General features: G+C 45.8%; 1 protein-coding gene across 1 annotated transcript in view; it reads left to right on the top strand.

Annotated features, from left to right (window-relative positions):
- Positions 1 to 522: 522 nt before the first annotated feature.
- Positions 523 to 12,421, top strand: part of LOC125745103 (plexin-A1-like) — a 149,178-nt gene continuing 137,279 nt past the window's right edge. The window contains 1 exon segment of the mRNA XM_049017601.1: positions 523 to 786. The gene's annotated coding sequence lies outside the window, so the exon portion shown is untranslated.

Below are 12,421 nucleotides of genomic sequence, written 5' to 3'. Positions count from 1 at the left end.
ATAAATGCCTTTTTAGATGAATATATTATTGTCACTCCGAAAGCTTTGTCTTTCTCATAAGACGCAAAGAATGTGCAACCAACGACAGCTTTCACATCAGCAACAAGTGCGCTGTTTCCCCGCCGGACTCCGACTCACGCCGTGTCGTTGCCCTTTTAAAACAGAACGTCTTTCATATGCGCTCCCGCCCATAGCAATACTGCCTGCTGTGGCTATCAAAACACCGACTCCTACTTCTTAGACTATTTTCAATACTTGTGGATGCACGATACCTTACAAGAGTATCTGTAACCTCATCTATATTAGTTTTTATCTTTAATTAAAAAAAAAAACACGTGTTGCCTTTTAAACACTAATGTATCGCCTATTTGTCCTAGTCCATACTTGTGTTTCTAAGTATCAGTTCATATCATCATATTACTTCGCGTGATTTGGCGACACGAAATCAGCGCCGTTCCGAAGTGCTGCCGACGACTCCCGGTAAAACCGGCGTTGCCCTTTTAAGAGGCGGCCGGCTGGCTTCTTTCTACACGGCGGTACGGAGCGCAGTGACGCCCCCTATGGGCGGCAGCGGCATGTGCGCGGCGCAGATCCGCACGCTGCCCGTTCGGATCGAGGCTGATCGCCTTCGCACGGCGGAGCTGCATTCCTCCCCATTCATGCTGAGGACTTCAGGCTCTCCAGTGAAATGCTGAGCGAATGACTACGTCCACGGGAAAGGACGCGTCTGCAAGTTTTGTTATTTCACCATGGAAAGGAGAGCAAAGCCCGGGCTCCCGTTATTCCGTAAGTACAGCAGGAGAATTCTGCCGCACGCTGACTTTCGTGAATATTCTTAAAAATGTCTGTAGTTTGCGGATTTTTTCCCACCCTCTCTGTTAGGGCGCCTGTCTCGATCTGCTTTTCTTCTAACCCTTCGTGTAGTGACTCCGACATATGTTACGTATATAACTGGGAATTTATGCCTTTCGGGTGGAAATTTATGGGATGGCAGCCCACTCTTCCTTTTTTGCGCATTTTAGTTTACAGTAAATATGGCTTACAGTATTATTTCTGCGCAAGCATACTTGTAATTTCTGGCAACTAACTTGATTTTAAAACAAACAAAGAAAAAAGTGTGGATTCTGGCGGCGTAAAGCTGCTGGTTTCGTGCTACGTGCCATTCGGAATAGAATCCGACGTTAGTTTAATTGCTATGAACGATGTAACTAAATAGCGAAAACAGCAGCGTTGCGTTTAACCGGCGCACACTCGGAATGCGATATTCGATCCGCGGTAAATTCTTATCTAAAGACATTAGACTAACACGTTACATTAACAATATGACTTTTGTATTTTCGGTATTTTTTTTACTTTATTTTACAAAAATAAACAATTTCCACAAAAAAATAAACAATTTCCCTATCTGTTAGTAACATTTTATATGTAGCCGTATGAGGAATGAGTACTTTTATCTTTTATGGCATTACATTAGAGGTGGTGAAATGTTCACGTTAAGTTGCATTTTTTACGTGAAGAATTAGTTTTATGACATTCTGTGGTTGGTTAAGAAAATAGGAGATTAATTATCGCCGAACGATGGCGGAATTAAACGTGTTTAGTTGTCGTAATGTGAATTGTGGGAGAACCACTGGAAATTGTGTTTAATGGTACCGTGGATGGCTTGGCGGTAGCTTTATTTCCATCAGTAACCTAAGCTGCTCATTTCTGCATCGCGGGACTGTTCGGCGATGTCTCCCTAAAAATCGGTGTCCCTGTTTTAAATCATATATTCAGCACTGAGATTTTTTCCCTTTTTCGCACAAGCTTCACAGCAGATTGTCATAACCATTGGTTGAAATAGGTTTTATACCGATCATTTTGATATTATTTCTTTGGAAATCCATACTGCAGCACGTTTGGACCCCCATGCATGTGTGCGTTTCTCAGTGGGTGTGTTCGCTTCGGACAATCCGGCTGTTGAAGCAAGACCGCATAAATCACAATCGGGGGTTTTTTTGTGTATGAAAACTTTTCCCGTTAACATGTCACAAATGGGATCGTGCGTGGAAAGGCTCGTTTCGCATCTGGGAAGGTGACGGCTCCCTATTTCACTCCGAGACGATCGGCGAGGTGCGAGGCACGGAAAAGGGTTTCGTTGCATGGAAAAGGTTAAGTAAAAGTGGTGGCTGCATCCCCTCATTCGGGGTTTCATATACCAGCATCGGCGGTCTGCAGCCTGTGTGGCGCACGGTGGAGCCTCGAACTACGGCGGATTTACACGGTGTTACCGTATCTATATATGGTGGCCCCGTCACATTTTATGATTTAGGTATACTGTGTTTTATTGCAAACACTTCGATCATAATTCCTCATTGCATAATTTGGGTTCAGACTTGTTCCAATAAATTTGGTTTTATTTTGGATAAAAAAGAGGTACGTACTTAAATAGGTTACTTTAACTTTTTAAGTGAGTGCATCTTCATAAATAAATAATTATGAACTCCATAAATTGTAAACATTTTCTGTGAAGATTTGGGTAATTTTACTTCCAAACAATATAAATATACCAACAGAGATCGATTGCAGAAGAGAGACGCGATAGAATGGATTCTCCACAAGGCAATGCTTGCTGTTACTACAATTTCCCCCCAGAACGTGTTTGTTGGATAACTTTTCCAAGTCCTCGGTAAAATACATTTTATCGGTTTATTACTAACTGTAAAATTATTTGCAGTCACGTGTATTATTTATTGTGTGTTTTTTAAATAACTTAACTGTACTGGTGGTGGCAGCAGGCAGATTAAATAACCAAAGCCACTTCGGGTAATAAAGATAATGACAATCTGGAACTGTGGTAATGATTAAAGATGGATATAAAGGGTACTGTGTTCATTTGAGCTTTGCTTTTAGGTTGGCGTGGGGCAGATATATCCTTTTTCACTTTTCTTGAAAGATGTTTTTTTTCCAACATGAATGTTTCGGGCTTTTTTGTGGAGGAACTAATTTACTTACCTCATTTGTACTTGAAAGTTGCGGGAAATGAGCGCTTCCGAGTGGAGAAGATTGCTTTCCATTTCATGTCGCATGGGATGGGGACACCCAGAATCGGGTAACTGAAGAGAAATTGCTGAAGTTACGGGAAACCATGAACTAATCTCGTGGTCGGATTTCTGCACTGCCCCCAATGCTAATGTGGCCAAAGTCTGTAAATGCACAGGCAGGTTAAATGGTAAACGAGGAGAGTATCTTTCGGTCGTCCAGCCATGCATTCGTATGAGATTTACAGACTGAACATTAATGGGAGTCCCCATGTCTGTGGGCAAAGTTTGCGGTTCCCATGCGATTTTTATTAATCTGGGCATCTACTGAGCCCTTTAAAGTACTGTGGGAGATGTGCTCTGTGTGCCCCCACCCATCCACTCAAGCCTTTTACAGCACTGTGGTGTGAGACATTCTCTGCTCTGCCCATCATAGACAAAAGATAAACTAAAAGTAAGTAAAAAGATTTGTTATGGGCCTTGAGAAAGAAGCACAAAATTCTGAATTTTCTGGGAAAATTCAGCCATTGACTCAAGGATATATTTTGCACTCCCTCAAAAATAAAAATTCATGTGAACAGAACAGTTGTAAGAAAAAAACAATGTATTTTTCTGAGTATGCAGTTTTGAAAAAATGTCTTGCTATGATTCAATCAGAGTATTAAAAAGTTCAGAGTGAGCCTCAGAGATAACGTCTCAATATAAGTAATGTGTCAGGATTTTCAGATATGAGGATGGCTTTGAGAAATAGCTTTAATGTGATTTCAGATTCGGATGTCTGTTCCATATAGATGCACACAATTTATTAAGTAGCTCAGCCTCTGTAATTTACACCTCTAGGTATCCTGACACGAGTAGATTTCTGCTAAGAAACAGCCTGGCGTTTCCTCCAAACATCCAGAGCCCCCCATGATTGATTGGCAGACGTCTGAAACCGAACCGACAGCCTCCTTCCCCCACCCTACCCCCCCCGTCCACTCCCCCATCCCCGTTCCAGCCATCTTAACTGCTACTCTCCCACTTGTGTATTTCACCCTGTGGTCAAGACTCTTTCATTCTGATTCTCCCACAGTGGCAGCGATCCCTCAGCACTGCCGCGGCCTTGGCCGATTGCTGTCGCTGTTATAATGCTCTGGGCAAGCAGAGCCTGGAGTCCTCTCTCATGACGGAGTGTTTACTAAGTTGGCACGTTCTCGGGGGTGGGGAGAGATTAAACCACCCCCAGGCTCCCAACTCTGTTTGTCTTGAGACACCCTCAGGCCTCAGTGTTTAGGTTAGGCTGGTACTTCTCACTGCATCCGGGACAGAGAGGGGGAGGATGCCGTCTTCTTCCACATCTTTGGTTTCAGTGGAGAGAATGAAGACGTGGGACAGTGTGGAGAAGCTGCCGAATCCCCCGTCCGCCTCCCTTCCTTAGGGATTTCCCTGTCTGTTTACTTTGGGAAGGAGCTGCGTGGATGGGCTCTGGCCAGCTTATCCAGTCACTCTTTCACGTTTCCCAGCTGGAATTTCACGGGTGGCTGTCTAGTAGTCGTGATTATAGCAGATTGAGATCTGGGTTTGAGAAACCAAAGTGGACCCATGTTTATGTGGCATGGGGCCCTGTTGGGATTGGCTGATGAAGGTGTGCTCCCAGGGCGAACGTCAGCACTGCTGTTTCCCTTCAATGTAGAATAAATTTTAATAATAGGCTTCTAAAGATAATTCTGTCTGTTAGCATTTTACGGGGCTTCAGAAGTTCCGGCTTTTGAAGAGACTGTCACTTTCAAGTGTGTGGCATTTTGATGGAGGGATCGCAGCAAAGGGCAGCCACATTAAATTGAAATAATCTCTCCCCTCTGCTCTTCAAAAAGAAACATCAAATAGCGGAGCAGCAAATTAAAAAGTGGTGCCATGTACAGTCAGTGTTTTGGCTGGACACTCAGTACAGCAGCACAAGTAGGGAATAAAGGATAAGCTGGAGAATGAAAAGTGAATTTCTATAAATTGGCATCATGCTGTGAGATGCTATGCAGTACCTGGGTGTGGAGTCTTTCAGTCATGGGTTCTGGGCTCGTCTGCATAGCAGTCTTTACTTCCTTGCATGATGATGGTAACGTGGTCGGTTTGCCTTGACCAAGGGAAGCTTGACTAGGCAGGTGAACATCATCTCATCCCAGAGGCTGGCTGGCCAGTTTGTTGCAGCAGTGGCATGTATTTCTGTCCTTTGCCCGGCTCCCTTTGGGGTCCCTTTCACACCAGGTGGCATTTCGTAGAAGGTACAGGGTACCTCAGAGGGGCCTGTTGATGTGTGTGTGACTGACTTTATCTCTTCATGATCCCAGGCCAGGAGGTGATTGCAGACCCTGTCACCAGCCGCTTGACTTGGTGCTGTAGCTGATCTGGTGATTTTGATGTTTACATTTTGCTAGGAAGCAGGAAATTCTGTTACTAGCAGAAGCCTGTCACTCGCTGCTTAGTTATTTTGTCATGTTGGTATTGTAGTGTTGTGTAAGGGGCCGTCTTCATGTGTCTGTCTTCAGAAGGTTTGGGGATTTTCACGCCGTTGTGAATGAAGGAGATTATCACCAGCTTTGCTCTGGCTGGATTGGGGCCACCAGTGGCAGCTTCCTGCCTGCTCGCCTCTGCGAATTCACACGCTTCTCGCTGCCGCTGAAGGATTAAAAGGCAGCACCCCTGGGGGCCTGTGCTGTAATTGATGGTTTTCCGTGCCCCCCTCCCCCACACACGCAACCCCCAGCTGTCAGTGTGGCATCACGCCCTCGTTTGGCCTCAGCTTGGCCAGCTTCCTCGTTCTTCTCCGGTCATTATCAGAGCAGGGGCTTAAATAATTCACAAGCCCGCATCTCTGCCTGTAAGTAAGATGTATAGGAAGTGGGGGTAAAACACGCCTGGGGGGGGCGTGTGAAGCTCGGGCAGCGGGAGAGGTGGTAAATCGGGTGACGCGGGGGGCGGGTCTGTGGAAAAGGTCACGGGTGCTTCTGGCGGTCGGTGACACACGGCGGTGCCACGCGTGTGCCTGCGAGCTGCTGGCAGGGGACACCTGAGGGTGGTGGTGGGTGGGGGGGTTACCGCTGCAGGCTGTGGAATTTACGCTAGTTACGGCGTGCCCCTTGTCGGGCTGCGGTGAGAGAGCTCGTTTCGTTACCTGTGGGGTGAATTGAATGTTCACCGTCACAGCCGCCCTAACATGACAGCCAAAAAAAAAGGCTGGGAAGTCATGCTTGGTATCTGTTTGTGTGTCTAAGTTGTTCTTACTGAGGGTGACGAGACAATCAAGAAAAACCTGCTGGTGATAATGGGGGGACCTTCCTCCTCTACAGGCTCCTCCAGCAACACCTCAGCTGCCGAGCCTCTGTGACTCACTCTGCCCCTTTACCCTGTGCAGCAAAGGCAGTGTGGCTGTGAGCTTTCAGACCTCTCTCTTCCTACGGTTTTGACTTGACTACCCAATAGGGAAATTTAAGTGAGTGGGTAGCCCCAAACAGATCATGGGTCATGGGTTGCACAGCCTGTCTTAGCAGTGGGTTTTAAGTTGAGGAATGGACACCGCTGACAATGCAATAACACTTCTGTTACTCTGAGAAGGAGGGACGTGGACATAGAGAATCAAAGAGAGATAGCTCTTTGTGTCTGTCTATCTGTTTGTGTCTGTCTGTCTGTCTGTGACTGACATGCCAGAGTATCAGATTTACACAGTATGGCCAGTAGTGGACAGTAGTATCAGGGAGAGACACATGGTTTCTGTGGGCATTTGATTTTGAGTTTCCTCTGTGGTGTTTAACCAAGGATGTGGCTGGTGAGTTTTTCACCATCATGTTTGAGCTGTAGTGAATGACGGGTCTTCCTCTGTCGGCCAAGAGACACATTTCTGTTCTCCCTCTGACACTCCGATGCTCTGTGTGTGACCCAGAATCCTCAGGTTTTCATGAGACAGAATTACGGTGCTGCCCCTCCCCCACTCGCTCACTCTTAGCCTACTTTTTGACTGCAGCAATTGATTTCCGGACAAGCCGTGTGTATGTGTGTGTGGGGCTGTGTGTGTGTGTGTGTGTGCGGGGGGGGGGCTATGTGTGTGTGTGGGGCTGTGTGTGTGTGTGTGTGTGTGTGGGGCTGTGTGTGTGTGTGTGTGTGTGGGGCTGTGTGTGTGTGTGTGTGTGCGGGGGGGGGGGCTATGTGTGTGTGTGTGTGTGTGGGGCTGTGTGTATGTGTGTGTGTGTGGGGCTGTGTGTATGTGTGTATGTGTGTGGGGTTGTGTGTATGTGTGTGTGTGTATGTGTGTGTATGTGTGTGGGGCTGTGTGTATGTGTGTGTGTGTGTATGTGTGTGGGGCTGTGTGTGTGTGTGTGTGTATGTGTGTGGGGTTGTATGTGTGTATGTGTGTGGGGCTGTGTGTGTGTGTGTGTGTGTGTGTGTATGTGTGTGGGGCTGTGTGTGTGTGTGTGTGTGTGTGTGTATGTGTGTGGGGCTGTGTGTGTGTGCGTGTGTGACTGTGTGTGTGGGTCTGTGTGTGTGTGTGTGTGTGTGTGTGGGGGGCTGTGTGTGTGTGTGTGGCTGTGTGTGTGTGGGGCTGTGTGTGTGTGTGTGTGTGTGTGTGTGTGTGTGTGTGTGGGGCTTTGAGGGCCCTGGTAGTGCAGGCCCGGTGTGTACATGACCCTGTAATGTCCCCCGGCCTGTGAAGGCTACATGGGCTGTGTGGTAATACGTGGTGTTCCCGCTCTCCATGTCCTGGATGTTCTCATCACCCGTCCTGCACTTTCTCTCCTGCTTGCTCTCTGCCAGACCCCTGATTCATCTGGTTCCCACACAGCCTCGCCTGGAATGCGCCCTGTCCGCTGGGTGTGTGGGGGGGGGTCACTTGGCGTCCTTTTCACCCGCTCGTGAACCCTGGGGTTTCCGCTCTGGTTGGGGGGAGTCTGACGTCCCTCAGGCCTGCCGCTTGGGTCCAGCAGAGCCGTGGTACTCTGGGCTGGGTTATATGATTGTGGTTTTTTTTTGTTCCGGGACAAATCTTGTGTGTGAAGATATGCGCCGTTCATTAAAATGGTTGCCTGTATGACTCACATACATATATGAAAAATATATACATATACATATACACATGTATATATACATATGTATATATACATATATACATATATGAAAAAATATTTTCAGCCTATCAGATGGGAGACGTTCCTTTAAATTCATTTTGCTTAGGATGTAGAAGGGTTCAGGGTTGGGGTCGAGTTCGCAGTTGGGGTCAGGTGTCCTTATTTACTGTGTTTGAGACAAAACCAAAATACCTTTTGACAGGACTCTGTTTGAAACCCATGTAAATCAAAACAGCTGTCAGACTGGGAGGTCATTTTCAGTTTCATGTACAGAGATGTGTGCCCTGCAGACTAGCTGCCTTTCACTCAGTAAATGGTGTCTCCTGTTTAAATCATCAATCCATCCATCCAGCCAGCCCATCGCAGGGCACACTCACACACCATTCATTCACGCATGCACACCTACAGGCAATTTAGCAACTCCAATTAGCCTCAGCATGTTTTTGGACTGTGGGGGGAAACCGGAGTACCCAGAGGAAACCCCACGACAACATGGGGAGAACATGCAAACTCCACACACATGTGACCCAGGCGGAGACTCGAACCTGGGTCCCAGAGGTGTGAGGCAACAGTGCTAACCACTGCACGACCCTGCCTCCCAAATGATTAATTTCTATAGTGAAAATAGATTGATATTTAAAAGAGTTTAAATCAGTAGTAAATGATTTCAGGATGTAGATGAAAGAATCAGCACAGGTTTCCTGCTCTGAGGTGAAGGTTAATGATTCTTTTACAGAGAGGTGTCTGTCAGGTTAGTTTTGGTCCCCACAATGTAATATGTACATGACCACACATACACACAAGCGTACACACACAGGCACACACACACACAGACACGCACACACACACACTCGGGTTTGTAATTATATCTTTGTAAGGACTCTCCATTCATTTCTATGGGGAACTCTAATCCCAACATGACAACCTTAACCCCTACCCAGCCCTAACCGTGACCATACGTAACTCAACAAAATACAAGATTTTAGCATTTTTTCTTACTTGATTGCATTCGCAGATCTTTGACGGGACCTGAAAAACAGTTCCCATAACGGAGTAAATGTCCCCCACAACATAATATAACCATAATCTCTCTCTCTCTCTCTCTCTCTCTCTCTCACACACACACACACACACACACACACACACACATGCACTGTCCCTGTTGGCATTTAGGTTCCCCATTTCCCACTGCATAGCATACAGTTAATTGGAGCAACATAAATATTATCATTAATATCAGAGGGAAAATGGTACTTGCTTAGCCCCAGTGGACAGTGGCTCCGCATGAGCACATATAAGCACAGAGGACTTTCACAGGGCTGGGGGTGGCAAGGTAGCTCAGCGGCCAGTACTGTCGCTTTGTATCAGCAGGCTTTGTTTATTTCTTTAGTTGTCTAAGTTTGGGTTTTGTAACTTCTCTGGGTGGCGGTTAACCTTCCTGGAGCCTTGATTTCTCGCCTGCCTGCCCCGACCTTGCTGCTCGAGCAGGGGTGGATGGGGATTCTTTTTAAATATCTCATATTCGCTCAACGCTCAGACACTTTGCAGGAATGTGGAATAACCAGATGACGAGCTCTAGGTTGCTTTTCCTGAACTATGGCGTCGCCAGAACCGTGACCGGTATCAGAACTGGAACCGGTATCGAATATGTACGGGAATGATGATGAGCTGTCCTGTGGGTGGGTGGTGTCAGGGCTTTCGGCCAAAATGACGGCAGCTAAGACATTTCATAACACTAATTGAGCTGGTCTTTGTAGAGGTTGTTAATTATTGACATTTGCTAGTAACAGCATCTGGGAATGAGTCATGTCGTTTTCTCGAAACTTTGTTTCCCATTCACACGCCCTGCCCACAGCCAGGGACTTTTGTTTTTCTTTCTGGCATGTGCTGCAACCTGACCAACGTACAAGGGTGTCCTGAGTGAGAACTACATGTTCCTGTTTTTTACGGCTGTAATCTCCCTTCGCTTTCCTGCCTAGAAGGCCATCACTAGTTAGAACCCAAACAATTTTTTTGTCCTTTTTTCAGGTCCTCCTCCATATAGAAAATGAAGTGAAGTCCGTTGTAATAACTTGGCTGTTCTTAAACGAATCATTTTAATGGTTGTTTGTCATCCCTGTGGTTTAGTGACTGAATGCTGCAGCTGTCATTTGTACTTATTCTCTTGCCGCAGCCCCTTGTCTGTGAATGTATATGTATATATGATATCTACAGTAGCATGTGTGTTTAATTCCTCACTTGTGTGCCACCCGTGTGTATCAACGCAGTCAGATGGTGTAGGGAGACTGTAACAACCCTGAGCTTTTGCTCCACATGGGACGCTGAAGTCAGACTGCCTTCTGAATGTGTGACAGTGACTGCCCTCTGCCCTCTGCCCTCTGCCCTCTGCTGTTTATTCTCACAACAAAAGGTCAGTGTGTCAGTTATTCACTTGGAAAAGCCATCACTGGCATTCTGTGGGAGGTGACATTGAACCCCCCCCCAAGTAGGAATAAGCTGAGCGCTCTCACCTTTGCTAGAGAGTCAACGTAATCTCCCCCCCCCCCGCCCCCCCATCATTTTGAATGATTGGCTTAGGCCCTTTCTCACCACACAAACTTTTTTTGGGAACTTTTGTCAGGTTTCAACTGCTTCAATTGGATTGTAGTTCCTGGGGGGCGGGGTTTACTACCTGAGCGTTTTATAAAGTCCTACTCCTGGCTAGGTATTGTGCATTTGCCTAGGAACTACTTATTGGGGCTAATGGCGATTACTTGCAGATTGGTTGACCACAAGCACCAATGCTAAACCACACGGAAGTGAATTGAAAACGGGCAGAAGTAGTGGAGCAAAAAGAATTTGATTAACTGGATTAATTAATATCCATTTGTCTGGCCCAGATAATTTGATATCCACAATTCTATGTAAGCATTCATAGGCCTTCGTGTTGTTTGTATAATGCTGCTCCAATATAGAAATTTGGAACGATGTAGAAATATTTTTGTTTAAAATTGCTGATATGTATGCTTGGAGTTGGGTATAACCGGGATAGAAACTTGCTGGCATTGATTATTAGAATCACCATCCACTTTTTTTTTATTCTGTGGAAGATCTGGTCTGTATCTTACAAGATTGTCCCATATTGTAAAGTTAAAGCTGTGTCCTGTTTTGCTCCAATCTGATATTGAACCAATATCTGTATTTTCAGACCATGTGATCGCACCCCCCCCCCCCCACACACTCCCCCCAAAAACTAACACATAACTAACAAAACAACAACTTATTCATCCTCCATTGTTTTGGGGTGAAGATGTAATTTCCTCGCATATGAAATTACACGTTAGGTTATTGTGCAAACTTTTTCCATCTTCCATGCTTATTTAGCATAAAGGTCATAGTTCCTGTTGTGCGGTGGAAAAGTGGCCGAGAACAGTGGCCGGGAGCCACTAAGCTAACCGGGTGAGATAGACCAGGAACTGGAAAGCAGACACCAGGTTTCTGAACAGTCTGCCTGGTCACCCTGGTGTTTGGGGTCCAATCATCACTTCTCTGAATAATTTTGGATCCTCAACCATATGGTTGCAGGCTTTCAAGTGCATATCCAGATCATTCAAACCCTATAGGGTTAAATCTATAGCGGTTTAAGAGACAATCTATCCGTCTCTGTCTGTCTGTCTATTCTAAAGCTATGTGACAAAGTTCCCCTTTCTGCTGTACTTGTCTAGACCTTTTCATGGATTTCAAAAATGTTAGATGGTAATTTTTAACACCTAATTATATGTTTATTTGGTCCAGATGGTATCCCATAAAAAGCCTTTTATTAAAATGAGGGCGCATGTTCTAATTTTAGAGAAAAATATATTATTTTTCATGCAAATCTGACTAGCTTTCTTCTGTTTATTTAAGAATTTTTATTTATGTTAAAGATGCAAATGTAGCCTTTAAGAAAATTAAAATGCTAAAGAGGAGTGAGTATTGTAGCAGCCTATCTGGGCGGTTGTTCATTAGTCTGCTGTAATTGACTCGGCACAAGAACAATCAAGGGGGATTGAAGGGTCTGTCTGAAAAGGTCAGGTAGGCAGTGTGACGATGCATCTGCTACACAAGCCTGTGGTTCTCATCCGTTTACTGCAGTGTTTCCCAATCCCGTCCTCAGAGACCCACAGTCAGTCCATGTTTTTGCTCCCTTTGCCAGACAGCACACATTTTTGCTCTGGGAGTTGGGAGGGAGCAAAAATATGGACCGACTGTGGGTCTCTGAGTACTGGATTGGGAAACGCTGGCTTCCTGTACTGTTGTACCACTTTAGTAACCATAAAACCAGCTTTT

The sequence above is a fragment of the Brienomyrus brachyistius genome, chromosome 6 (genome assembly GCF_023856365.1).
Source record: "Brienomyrus brachyistius isolate T26 chromosome 6, BBRACH_0.4, whole genome shotgun sequence".
Taxonomy (NCBI): domain Eukaryota; kingdom Metazoa; phylum Chordata; class Actinopteri; order Osteoglossiformes; family Mormyridae; genus Brienomyrus; species Brienomyrus brachyistius.
This window is presented reverse-complemented; position numbering and strand designations above follow the sequence as displayed.